Source organism: Eumetopias jubatus, unplaced genomic scaffold, assembly GCF_037043125.1.
Source record: "Eumetopias jubatus isolate StellerSeaLion01/CBP00866 unplaced genomic scaffold, mEumJub1_p1.0 scaffold_4, whole genome shotgun sequence".
Classification (NCBI taxonomy): Eukaryota; Metazoa; Chordata; class Mammalia; order Carnivora; family Otariidae; genus Eumetopias; species Eumetopias jubatus.
Window position 1 is genome coordinate 117,253,180 of NW_028274810.1, and position 14,172 is coordinate 117,267,351.

At 48.8% G+C, this 14,172-nt stretch overlaps 1 protein-coding gene across 1 annotated transcript in view; it reads left to right on the forward strand.

Moving 5' to 3' along the window:
• KCNQ3 (potassium voltage-gated channel subfamily Q member 3) overlaps positions 1-14,172 on the forward strand; it is a 286,685-nt gene that overhangs the window by 8,625 nt on the left and 263,888 nt on the right. The gene's annotated exons all lie outside the window — the stretch shown is intronic.

Consider the following 14,172-nt stretch of genomic DNA (forward strand, 5'->3'; position numbering starts at 1 on the left):
CTATGGAGAGAGACACTTGAAACAACTAAATTTGAGTAGTCTAGCAAATGCAGTAATGGTATGCAAACGAGGAACCAGGTAGGCAGAAAGGGCATGCACTGTTGAGCCTCCTGTGTTGTGTTAAGGAGATTCCTCCAAAGGAGATTTACGAGAATGGATACTCCATTATTATTCTTGCATTATTAGGAAGCTCCCCCTTTCAAGTTTTTGAATTATTCATGAAAAATAATTCCATCTATGTTTGAAAGTTTCATAGGTCAACGGGGATCCTCTGGTATTTTTCCAAAGAATCAATGTCCTGCTCTCTCTTTTTTTGTCTGAGTCTTGAAGTTTTGACAGAATGAAAAGAGAATTTGTTACATCTCTTTAAAATTGAGCAATGTAAAAAGAAGCAGGGGAAATGTCTTCCAGTGTGGATTGATTAAAAACCCTTTGTAGACACGGTGCCATGTGGCTCTGGTCTGGGGTGGCCCAAGACAGCTGTGGGTTTGTCAGAAGTGCATTGGGTGAGCTGTTAGGAGAACTGCATTAACCATGTGGTTCGGACACCTCACTAGTCCCACCGTCTGCAGATGCCTTCTGCATGGGATTGATGTAAGAATCCCGGGAGAAAATGTGTGAGGGAATGCTTTGGGAACTATGGTGGTGACATTTCTCTAAAACTCTAGAAGGATCAGATGAGTCCATGGTTGGGACCTCTCTGTCTGGGTCTGAGCATCTGCCCCACGCACACATTTGCCACATTGCTGTCTGTTATGCATTACCTGATACCAGGAACCCATCAGTAATCTAACTCAGCACGCACATCCACAGGGATGGAAGGTGCTCACCTTTGGGGACACTGACGAGGAAGGGGTTTGCAGGTGACAAGGTGATGTCAATACTGAGGTCTCGGGCCACCTCTGGTTTTGCAGGTGTCAGAGGATGCAGATACAGTGCCTTCCGAACTGTGGTCTTGTTGGATGGGACTTTTCATTCTGCTACAGAGGAATAGAGGAGTTTGTTTGAAATGTGCTCTTGGGAGAACAAACTAGGTTAAAATTCAGGAATAAGATTGCTTCTTGCTTGTAGTTTATGAAGAATCAAAGTGTGTGTGTAGCAGTCGGCTCACGGAACATGCCATGCCTTGGCTCTGCTTGGGTTCCTCCTGTAGTGGGAAGACCTGGGCTAGGATCTCCTTTCCTCTCTTCCATCTTCCCTCCTTCCAGAGACGTGTAAAACTGTCTGGACCCTCTAAGACTGTAACAGTTGAGTTGGGACATATAAGCCCAACATATCAATTATAACCAATGTTTTTGCATCATTTCATAGTTTATTATATCCCTCCTGGGCAACATCAGTAGTATTCCTGCTTTATACATGTGAGTAACAGTAATTCTTAGAGCAAATCCCTTCTTTTTTTTTTTTTGCCACATCTGGCTTTCTTAAGGAGTGGGCAGCCTGACAGAGTTTCTTTGCCATTGATCCTTAGATTCTTTGTAAACTTGCGTTAGCAGTTCAAGCCCATTTCTGCCATTATGGGTGTCTTTTTGAAGGGATGGGGTGAAATATTATCCAACATACTGCACTAGGGGAATGTGTTCATCCAATACGGCCCATCTGTACTAATGGAAAATCACTTAGCACTATCACACCGTTTATCTCCCTACTCTTACCCTTTCTTAGAATACCAGCTTTTGCTTTATCTCACCCCACATATATCAGTCATGGATGCTTCTCCACCTGGTGATGTCGGTCCAGAAAATGGAACCAGAAGGCCTTTGTAATCAGCAAGTCTAATCAAGCTGATCAGCAGTAATTACGTAACAGCAGTTTATGGGATTTATGGACCCAGCCCCGAGAGAGGCACTTGGCCGATTATAGACCTCAGAGGACTTCAGAGCTGGAAGGAACTGTAGAGAAGATGAAACTGAGGTCCAGAGCCATTAAAAACTTGCCTATAGTCATGCTGATGACAAAGGAAGGACCTGAACTCGGGTCTTCTTCCAAGGCTGGGTTCCATGCAGCCACGTCGGCTTCTGCTCATGATGCTCCCAACAGCTGTGTACCAATGGAGAAGTTTTGCTACAGCTGAGTTCTTCTGGGTTACACTGGCTTAGGGTCCAGATCAAATGAACAGAAGAAAGAGGAAAGCCAGGGGCAGGCTGATCTGGAGTCCATACATAGGTTCCAGGTGGCCTCTTGCCAAGGAGGATTTCTCTTCTGCTAAAATTCCCAATACCCAGACCACCTTTCTCCACCCCCCCACCCCCCACCCTTTAGTCCTCTGCCAAGAGTCATATCAAGTCGTCTGCTTTCCATTGAGGTCAGCATTGAGTTGGGGCATTCAAAACCAGCATCTTGTAACTAATGTTTTTATCCGTTTGGGTTGTTTATAGTGTCACATATGGGACAGCACCACCGTTTGGTCCATTCATGGAAACTTGATTTATTTTCATTAACAAGAGGAACTGACATTTGTAGAGTTGCTTCCCTCTGCCATGTTGGGCTTAACACTCGAGATGGTTCTCCTAACGTGTGGCTGAGAGCCCAGCCCCCAGGATCCCAGAGTTCTAACCCTGAGGCTTAGGCTCTGGCTCTGTAGCCTTCAACAAGTCATTTTACTTTTAATCAGTTAAATGGACCTAATACTCCCTGCCTTATAGGTTGTTGAATGGATTAAATGAAGTAATTCGCGCAAGTGCTCAGCAGAGTGCTAGCATTGGATCTTAGCCTGTGTTCCTCTAGTTGCTCTCTGAGCCAAAGAGCTCAGGGCAAATGGTTTATTTAACACAGGATTATCCCATCTTGTTTTCACTATCTCCTCTTTGAGGAGTTTTTAAGATATGTTTCCCCTAATTGCCCCCACCATGATATTTTAATGCCACAGGCATATTGCATATTTCTTTGTAGACTGTATGTATATCTGAGCTTGATATATAAACAGAGTTAGATATTTTTCACCCATCCCCATTCCCCCCAAGAACTGATTCTTCCCCCCTTGAAGATGATACCATTCCTATTGAGAATGCACAATTTAGGAGGTGATTCCAAAAAAAAAAAAAAAAAAAAAGAGAGAGAGAGAGAGAAATAAGTAAAACGGGAAAGGCAGGGAAATCCGACAGAAAGGAGAAAGTGGCTGGAGGATGCATTTTCAAGCAGGTTACCATGGGGGCCCTTAGAGCTCAGCCCTGGGGGACCCTGGACCGCAGTGTGGAAAGATGCACAATTACCCTCAAACTCTATCCATCCCTGGCTCAGGGCTGCTCCACGATATTACATCTCAGAGAAATCCCTTCGACGGAAATTTGGGCTGTTTGCCAAAGGTATTTGTCAAAGGCCACGTTTGGCAGGTGCTGCCAGTGGGTTCTGGAGCAGAATGGGAGGGGACTGGCCGTGACCGCTACTCCCTTCATTTAAGTGAAGGAAATATCGTGACATGAGTTCACAAGTGTTTCTATGTCTTCTCAGTGGTTCTTAAGTAAAGGAAGTCTTTGTGGCCTGAGGGTCATGGTAATTCTGTAGTGTTTCTCCCCCTCATTAATTTTTCATTTAGGACAGTCATTCAAGAAAAAAAAATCTGAAATAGAAGTATGTGTAAATATGTCAGTTCAGTGCCTGGTTTCTAGCGATAGCTAACATTTCTGAGCTCCACTGTGTGCCAGAATTCTCAAACCTGACACCATGAAACCATTGTCTGTGATACCCTTTGGGGGAAGGAGCTGTCTCCTGTTGAGATTATTGTGTCTTCACATATTAGGAATTTGCACAAAATAGAACAGGAGAGTTGCTTAAAATAAGCCCAGAGACCTTCAGTCCTGCTGACACTATGATTCTGAGTGCTTTTTTCAATACTTTCAAAGAATGAAGAATCTTACTAATTTATAATGTGAGAAACATTAGCATTTTCAAAACAAGATGAAAATAGATATTCCAGTTGCTCTTACAAACACATCTTTTGCTGAGAAAATGGAAGGATCATGGTTGTAAAGTGTGGTCCCCGTGACTTTCACCCTTTGCCTCCATTCTGGTTTTCTGGGGAGGTAATTAACATTCACACTTCAGGATTCTGGAATGATAGAGGGAATGTTGAGATTTCTTCTTGAACTCCCTTTTTTGTGCCATGATTTTAGCACCTTATGTGGTTGGGAAGAAATTTCATGGGAAAATCTTAATCCTTTAGGTGTAATATCCATGCCCCCAAGTATCTGCTGATGGAACTCAAAGAATTCTGCCTGATTGTTCAGCAGACGTTGATTTCAGGCCTCGCAGATGCCAGGCCTTGGGCTGGCACTAGGGGAGGCAGGGACAGATAAGTCGCATTTTGCCCTCGACAGGCTCATGATTGGGTAAGTAATAACTAATTGTATAGTGGTGCGATACCCACTCTAGCGTATACATTTACCGAGTCTACTTGGGACTCAGGAAAAGTTGTCAACATGGATCAGGGAAGATGTCCATCAACAAGAAGTAGATTTCAACATATATACAGGGTTAAAGACCGTTGCTTCCTTCATTTTCCCATGTGTGGCCATGACCATGACTGTGAACTCAAAAGTCTGATTTATTCTCACCCTGAAGGAAAGGGGCTGAAATTGAGGCAAGAGAAACTGGGACCATAAAACCAACAGCTGGATGAACCTTGCACTGGGTTATTTAGAAAGGTTGGAGGCTGGCTTTGTAGTTGTACATTTGCTATGTGCCAACATCCATTCTCTGCAGCCCAAAGTCTAATGCAGTACCTGGTACATCAGATGCCCAGGGTTGGGTCAGTGGACACAGTGCCAGCCCCAAGAGGTGTGCAGTTTAAGTGACAGAAGCAGAAACAGGTATCAGTAAGAGTGACTTTGAATTCTGGCTGTGCCGTTGTTCAGCTGAGTAACCTTGAGCGAAGGGCTTAAGAAGCCCAGACTTGTTTCCTTCTTAATAACATGGACCATGCTTATGCACATAGTTGGTGTAAAGATTCAGTGAAATGGTTGTAATACGGTCCAAAACCTGGTTTGGGCTCATGGTCAGTGTCTGATAAATGGCTGTTCTTTTGAAGTCCTGCTAGGATAAAAATGTCCGCTAATAAAAGTAACATTGAGGTCACTCTTGTTATCTCCACCTTGAAGTTGTGGCCCTGAATAGGATGATGTTCTAGAAGAATGTGTGACTAATGTGGTACAAGGAAGGAACTGACATTAGCGGGGGGCGGGAAAGAGGTGGAGGCGGGGCGTGGTGCGGAGAAAGGGACTCTACGGCCTGACTCAGGTTTCCTGAGGAAGCAGGGATGCTGAGAAAGACACCTGCCTAGTTATGCAATACTTGGGCAGTGCTCCTCAAAACTGTCAAGGTCATCTAGAATAAGGGAAGATGGAGAGACCATCACAGCTGGGAGGAGCCTGTGCAAATGTGGCAACTAAATGAAATGGAGCACGCTGGAATGTGATTCTGGAACGGGAAAAGGACATCAGGTAAAAACTAAGGAAATCGGAATAAGGTACCAACTTTACTTAATAAGAATCCATCAGCATTGGCCCATCAGTTGTAAAAAACGCACCATACTAGTCTAAGATGTTGGTAATAGGGAAATTGACCATGTGTTATATGGGAACTGTCTGTACCATAGTCTCCGTGTTTCTGTAAATCGAAAACTGCTCTAAAAAATAAAGTCTGTTTTAAAGAATGTAATTGGAGGACTCTGAAGTGAGGCATTGCATGCACATGAGTCCTCTGACCTGGGATGTAGACACGGAAGCTCAGCCTTGACAGGTGCAATCATATCTTCTACATCTCACAGTTAAGACTTGAAATTTGGAGCCACATCATGCAGTTTCAAGTCTTGTCTGGCTTTCGCCATTACTCTTTACTCTGCCCCATTTTATTCACTGACGTCTATGAAATCATGATCACCCTAAGAGATGATGTTCAGGTCCATCCTGTGTACCATCATCTGGTTAGATCCACCAGAGCCAGGCTGCTTCTGACTGATTCCTTGGGCACCGTAGGAGGGACAGCATGTTTTCCCTTCTGTATCATGAACCAGAACTGGGTCGCCTGCTCCCCTTCCATGGACCATTGAGGTGAAGGCCGAGGGAACTACCATAAATGGCTACCATGAATGGTTCTGATTCACTCCTGAGGGTCTGGCACATAGCCAGCCAGACAGAATGGGGTTCTATTAGGAGGAGAGGGTGGAGGAGTGGCTTCTGGGTAGACACCAGCATGTCCACCATGCTGTTGTCACTAGGAGCCCATATTAGAGGCTGGGAGTGATGACCAACTTCACCAGGGTCTTCTCTCCCTGCCGTGTCAGTCCTCACGCCCTGCTCGAGTGGCCGTCAGATTCTGGGGTGCCCACAACTGCCTTTCCTACCCAGAGTGGTTGAGGGTGTAGGACATGGTTCTGGAAGCCCTGGTGGGCCTTGCCTGTTGCAATATCCAAGCAAACTGCTGAGCCAGAAAGAAATGACTGGATGGTAATCAGTTCGACTGATTGAAGCTACTGTATTTAACGATAGTTGGTTGTTGGAGCTGGGGTGGGGAGCAGAAAACCTCAGGGGACGTCTCACTGTGTGGCCCTGTCCCTGACTCTCCTTGTACCTGGAGGGAGGTCACGTCAGGCCAGAGGTGGCCTCATGGAACGAAGGGGCCGTGGCACAGGAGACAGGATAGCAGGGCTCTTGTTCTGGGCTCTTTGACATTATTGCCAGAGGGTTTGCCATAAGGGAAGGGTGGATGGACCTGACACAGCTCCTGCCTTTAAAGACCTCACTGTCCAGACGGGAGGGGGCCATGCACATGACCACACAGTGAGGCCTCACAGCTGTGATGTGGGCTCTGCCTTCACATGTGAGCACATCTTTATTTTGCCATCTGTGTGACCTCCAGTAAATTGTGCAACTTTCCCGAGCCTCAAATTTTTCATCAGTAAAATGGGAAAGTATGACCTGCCCGTCTGTCCACTGACCACAGGACGGCTTCATGGCTGTACGGCAGTTGCCTCCGTACTGTTGGTGGCAGTGGTGACAAATGACTCCTGTAGAGGCAGATTGGCAAACAGGGTGGAGGTCAAAATCAAGGCAGACTGCTGTGGGTTGGTTCCGGGATAGGACTCTGGCAGGCTTCCTGGAGGCGGCAACCTATGACCTAGGCATAGAAGGATGCAGTGGCGTCAGGGTCAGGGTTAGGGCTGAAGGCAGAAGGAGTAACTTTGTTGAAGCCTTGGGAGTGAGAAATGCAGCAGGGGAGTCAGGTGTGACTATCTCCCAGGGGCTGCAGCAGGGCACTCTGGACGGGGCGGGAGGTGACGGGGCAGTGAGGGGATAAAACAGATGTGCTTGGAGGGGTCAAGCCTTTTTTAAGTCTGTAATTGCTGTGCAGTTCTGGACAAGAAACTCGTGTCTCCGTGCCTTTCCTTCTTCCCTGAAAAATTAGGTCGTTGGATACTTTTTAGTGTTTCTCAGTGGGAGATGCTGTTAGCATTCTTCCTCGCTGGGCAGCAATGTCTCCCATTTTGTAGGGTTTTCAGCATCCTGGGCACTGCCTAAAAAATGCCATAAGAACCCCGAGTTGTGATAAACCAAACCACTCCCAGGCTTTTCCCGAGGTTCTGATGGGGGTGGTGGCACCCTTGGCTGAGGCCCACCAGCCTCCGGAGGCCGTCACTCTGTGGCTAATGTCTCTGGCCTCAGAGGCCCAGCGATCATACTGTCGGCAGTGAGTCCAAGCAAAAATATATGTAGGAGGCTGGAGAATTGATTACACTCGTGGGGTCAGTATAGTGTTTTTATGACTTAAAGAAAGCCTGAGCTGCCTTTTGAGCCGCAGCGGTTTGGCTCAGGTAAGACACCCACATACATCATTTCAGAAGTTGGGGAAAATGAAAGTTACCCAAGTACGAACCACATGCTGCACAAGCGCGCATGCGTGTTTACACACACACACACACACACACACACACACACACACACACACACCCCTCAATTCCTCAGCCTCAGCTTTTGGAATATTAATTAGTGTCCCTGCATGAAACAAATTAAGCTGGGGACCTTGTTGCTTCCATCTGGAAAAAAAAAAACAAGCACGGGGAAATGCTGACATTGGAAATAGCAGGGCCGTGCACTTGTGACTGGGATATCATCAAGCACAGATCCTCCCCAAGAGGGGGAGCTCACTAGTCCAGAAGCCTGGGTGCTCTGGCTGGATGGGGAGGTGGTATGTGGATGAGAATGGGGCTTCTGTTTCCGGTGAGACAGATGTGCTGGAACAGAGTCTGAGCTAGGCTGCAGGGGTCCGAGTCCTGGCTGCATAACCCCACGCAAAGAACACTTCGCTTCTGTGCATCTCAGTTTCGTCACCTGTAACGGGGGGTGGAAGGGTACCCGCCTCAAAGGGTGGTTGTGAGGATTCTACGACTTCATAAAGGTAAACCAGGCAGAAGAATCCGGGGCTGTATGTATCTGCTCTTAGGATGATGAAGGTTTGTCGAGACCTCCAGGATTCTAACCGTAAACAGAGTAGGTCCTCAAAAAACACCAGCTGGAGAAAGAAATAGAGCCAAATAAGGGTACGGGGAGTCATGGTGGGCCACCAAAGTGGGGGAAGGGCTGCCTTCTTCTGCCACGTTAATTTTTTAAATTGTAAAATATTTGTATTGTAAAATTTGCCACTTCAGCCATAAGAGTACAGTTTGGAGGCACTACATTCTATGCATTCTTCACCACCCTCCAGAGACGTTTTCCATCTTCCAGAACCGAAACACAGTGCTCATTGGTGTCAGTCCATTCAGACTGCTGAAACAGAGATACCATCAGCCGGGTAGATTCAACAACAAGCGTTTATTTCTCATGGTGCTGGGGTCTGGGAAGTCGGAGATCAAGGTGCTGGCAGATTTGATGTCTGGTGAGAGCCCTCTTCCTGGTTCACAGCCGGCCAGCTTCTAGCTGTGTGGTCACGTGGCGGGAGGGCAAGGGAGCTCGCTGGGGTCACTTCCACCCTCACGACCTCCCAGTGCACCTCCTAATACCATCACATTCAACTTGGGGAGGACACGAGCATTCAGTCTCTAGCACCATTAAACCCTAACTCTCCATCCTGCGGATTTGACTGCTCTGGGTCCCTCATATAATGGAGTCATACAGTATTTGTCCTTTGGTCACTGGCTTAGTTCATGTAGCACGCTGTCCTCAGGGTTCGTCCATTTTGTAGCATGTGTCAGAATTCCCTTTCTTTTTTTTAAATCTTATTTATTTATTTATTTAAGATAGAGAATGAGTGCACTAGTGTGGGGAGAGAGGAAGTGGGAGAAGCAGATTCCCCGCTGAGCAGGGAGTCCAATGTGGGGCTCAATCCCAAGATCTCCAGATCATGACCTGAGCCAAAGGCAATCACTTAACCAACTGAACCACCCAGGTGCCCTAATTCCCTTCCTTTTTAAGGTTGGGTAATACTCCATCGTTTGGAGAGACCACACATGGTGTGTCTGTTATCTGTTGGTGGACACTTTGTTGCTCCCACATTTTGGCGGTTGTGAATGATGCCTGGGAAGCCGCATTAACACTTTACCCTGTTCCAGGTCCTTTTTGTGTTTCTGTGGTATCTCAAGTCCATTCCATGCACTGCTCCGTGGCAGGGAGGAGGAAGAAGAATCGTGCATGTACTGGGCACTAAAGTGACCGCTTGCTAGCTAGGCAACTTTGGGCAATTCCTTCATGCTTCTTGGTCTCGTCTGCAGAGTGGGGGTCCTCATGTTCCTTCCTAGAGTGTTGACAGAATAAAATGAGTTAACATGTACAGCGCTTGGAACAGGACTGACACATGGTAAGCATTGTCAAGGGAAATTGCTGTTAGTCATACAGCATCTGGATCTGGGCACAGCACTCATGATTTTAATCTCACCAGGACCCCATGTGCACATGAGGAAGTGAAGGCACGGAGAGGTGTGGTGACCTGCCCAGGGGCCTACAGTAGGTTGGCTGTGGAGCTGGACGGGGACTTGGGGTGGGCCTGAAGACAAGCCCGTGCTTTCCCTCCCGGTCCCTCCCTGGCCTTTCTCCCTGGGCTCCAGCAGACCTGGTGCCCCATTCATCCTGCATTAAGCTCTGCCTTGGCAGGGTTTGCCATGAGTAGCCCAACTAGATCGTGGCTCTGTCACAGGCAAGAGCCATGCATGATACAGTTTCTTTTCATTGGCAGTGATGCTGGGCACAGGGTCCATGTTGAACAAACACTGTTGACTAATCCCCTTGGCCGTGCAGTGTCTAAGCAGAGTTCCAAACAAAACCCAGATCCGAATGCGGGCATTGAAAGCTGAGGTTGGAAAGCTGAACGCGGCTGACTTCCGTGGGGATTCCATGCACACACCGGGAGCTTGGCAGCCTGTGGAGAAGGTTCTGTGCTCTGGTCGGGCCGGGTCAGCTCTCTTGCCAGTTTCTCGTGTCCATCCCGGCCAATTAGCAGGATTCAGCCAGACTGTCTTGCATGTGGATCCTAGTCAGGTTTGAGTCAGTGGTTGTCCGTGTTCAGAGATGACAGACCAATGGGGACTGCTCGGTTAGGGACCAGCCTTGTGGAAGGGAAGGGGTTAGTGGGTTGGAGGGGAACCAGGAAGGAGCTGACTGGCCTCTGAGCCTGGGGCCTGGGGGCTCCATGAGCCTAAGGGGTGCAGCCCCTGGCATGGAGCCCCAGGCTCTGTTGTAAGAAGAGCTGAAGGTACAGATGATGCGCCATGCTCGCTGGCCTCAAGGAGCCCCATCGGATGACTGCAGCCCAGCATCCTTTGTCTCAACCCTGTAACCTCCCAACTTCTCTTCTGGCCTCCACTCTTGCCCCTCTCCTTCCGCTGCCCACCCGAAAGCCAAGGTGGTCCTCTTCTGATGTGAATTAGATCATGTGCCTCATTAGCTCAGAGCCCATCGGCGGCACCTCAGGGCCCTGGCACAAAACCCGCTCTCCTTGCTGCAGAGGCTCACAGGCCCGAGGGATCTGGCCCTCACCCCCTCACTGCCTCAGCCAGGCTGCTCCCAGGTCCCGCTAACGGCGGCCCTCCCCAGGGCACACCAGGTCCTGCCTCCCCTCGGGAAGGGCCTCAGCTGGTGTCAAATGGCTTCTTCAGTCTCCAGGTGGGGCCTCTCTGATCAGCCCCTTCCACGTCAGTCCTCACCGGATTTATATCCTTCGGAGCACCCCGTCGTCAGCTGTAATGTCCACAAGCTCTAGGGTGTGCATTTATTTACTCGTTTGTCTCCCTCTGCTACATTTCGAGCTCTGCAAGTTCACCGGGGTGCCCCCGTTCCCAGCTTGGGGCCAGCCTGTCCTAACATGTGTTTGTGGACTGATGGAGTGGCCCAGATAGACTCACTAGAATGTGTCTAGAAGGGGGTTGAGCGGGATGGTCGGAGGATGACCTAAACCCCCTGCCTTGCTTGGTAGATGGAAATATTTCTAGCTTGGAGGAAGGAGGGGAGGAGGGAAGTGAGCCTCACTTTCAGACATCCCAAGTCCTATGTGGTGGGTGAGGACTAACTTTCTGGAGTTTCACAAACCAGCTCAACGAGCGGTCGGTGGGAGCACCAGCAGGATCACCTACCGAGGAGCCCAGTAACTTGGTACCAGTGAGGCTTGACTGCAGAGGGATGGCTGTCGTGGAAGGAAGGGAGTGACTCATCTTTGCTTGTAGGTTCCAGTGGAGGTGGAATATTATTCAGTCTTAAAAAAGAAGAAAATTCTGACACCTGCTACATAACCTGAATGGACCTGAGGACGTCATGCCAAATGAAATAAGCTGGACACAAAAGCGCCAATATTGTGTGATTCCACTTACATGAGGCGCCCAGAATAGTCAAAATCATGGAGACAGAAAGTAGAATGGTGCTTGCCAGGAGCTGGGGGAGTGGGGAAGGGAGACTTACTGTTTAATGGGGGCAGAAGTTCCATTTTGGGAGGGTGCGAACATTCTGCAGATGGGTGATGGTGGTGGTTCCATAACAATGCGGATGCCACCGAATCGTACGCTTAACGGTGGTCAAATTGGTAGATTTGACTTTTCCACAATTACAAAGAAAACTGCACTGGGCTGTGGCATGAGAAACGAGGTCCAGGAGTGGGTGTTTGGACCCCGTGGTTTTGGTTCTGGGATGGTTCGTTCTAAGTAAAATGAACTTTATTTGAAAATGTTCCCTGATTCGTTTTCCTGCCCCAGTTGAGCCCCATGATGCTCCAGGCCGGCCGGACAGCTGTACCTGGCCTGCGTGTGGGCTTGGGGACATCAGAGCTCATCTCATCGAATCATTGGAGAAAATGGCATGGGTTAAATATTTTCAACAATTACCACTTCAGACGTCTGCCATGACTCTCAGCCAAGTCGTGTTCCTCACGGCTCCAGAGTCGGATCCCTGTGCCAAGAGACTCCTTTTGTCAGATCTTTGCCTGTGTTTGTTTATTCATGACTGAGTCTTATTCTTCCCTGAGCTCTGGATATGGCCGTGGCCTTCTCCCTCATTAACTAATTCACTCAGCATTTGTCGAGCACCGGCTGATTCCCTTTCCCAGGTGTTGGAGCTGTGGGGACCTTCACATGTAGAAGGTGGGGTGTCCCTGGCCTGGTGGGCACACAGGAGAGTCTGCCTGGTGTGTTGGGGGGGTGCATCAAGGAGGTTTTACCAAAGGATTTGACGCTTAAGCCTCATCTTGAGAGCTGAGGAGAAGCTCTGGAAGGCCCAAAACAAAGGGTGTCAGCTGCATTATTTCTGGAGGGTTTAATTCCATCCCTCTCTGAAAAGACTTTCCAAAGCAACTCTTCCACCCTTTATACCCCTTTGAACCTGCTTTCCTTCTTTCCTCCCACTCCCCTCCCCAGTCCCTCACCCTCAGAGAGGCAGAGACCAAAGGGAGGAGCCTAGGAATGGGGACGGAGCCAGGAGTGGTGAGACTCCTCCAGAAGGAGGAAGCATGCAGGCTTCTCCTTCCTCCTCACCTGTGCTGCCTGGACTCCCTGGTCTTTGCCTGTGGGAGGCAGTGTGAAGTCAGCCCCTCGGAGCCCAGTGGTTGGAGACAAAACCACGTGAGGCTGAGTGCGAACACCCTGCTTGGAAGCTGGAGGGCCGGCAGGTGGGGAAGCCTGGGTGAGGTGACAGTGGGGAATCGGACATGGCTGTGTAGACAGTGAGCATTGTAGTCTGACCCTAAGACCTCTGGGTTCCCAGCAGGGTGTGGCATGATCAGGTTTATGTTTTGTAAGAATGACTTGGTTGCTGGGTGGAGAAGAGGTGACGGAGGCATACCTGTGGTAGTTAGTTGTTCCAAGATGGCGGCTGCAATCCAGAGTGGGGCCATTTTGTTAAGCTCCTGTCTTGGCCGAGGAGGGACACGTGGTAGTCTAACCCATCGGATCTCTGCCCCAGCTCCGCTAAGCTGAATTGCATTGTCCCCACCTTGTCATTAAGAGAACATGCTGAGAGAGGTCCAGTATCTTGCTCCCGGTCACACAGCCAGATGCAGCCAAGAAGAGTAGCCCATGCCAAGGCCTGTGCTCTCCACACGGTATCAGCGGCAGCACACTTCATTCTCCCACCAGTGGGGGCCCTTCCTTCTCTCACTCTCTCTCTGCAGCCTTCAGGAATCGTCAGGGCCAGGGCTGACATTTGTGTGCAAGACGATTTCCTTCCTGCTCACAATAAATGTCAAACTGAGTGATGGAAGTGATTCAGCAAGAAATAGAATTGGAGGGGGGAGAAGAGCTGTGTAAAAACATTTGCAAATGGATTAAAAATTTGAGTCCACCAGCTCATGCCAACATACTTGGAAGTTTGGGAGATATTTTTAGACCACGATTTCCAAATGGCACAGATCGTGGGTTGCAAAGATGGAAATGCAAAGACTCGTTGGGTAGCTGTGACCAGAGATTGCTTTTGCTGAGTTTTTCCTCGGCTATGAAACAGAAGTGTCCCAAATGCAGAGTCCCTGGATGCCCTGTGCATTTTTTTTCATCTTTCCCCCTTGTACACCAGGAACCCCACGCCTCAGCACCTGTTCTTGGAAAGCCCCTGGAGAGATATACACACTGCCTTTTGATGCTTTTGCAGGCCAGTGAAGGGAGCCCAGCCAGAACCAGCTGAGGAGTCCTGGAGAGCTTGTTGGCTCATGGACCCCGAGGGAGATTAGGAACAGGATCCAGACTGGGGTTTACCTGGGGCCAAGAACACTTGG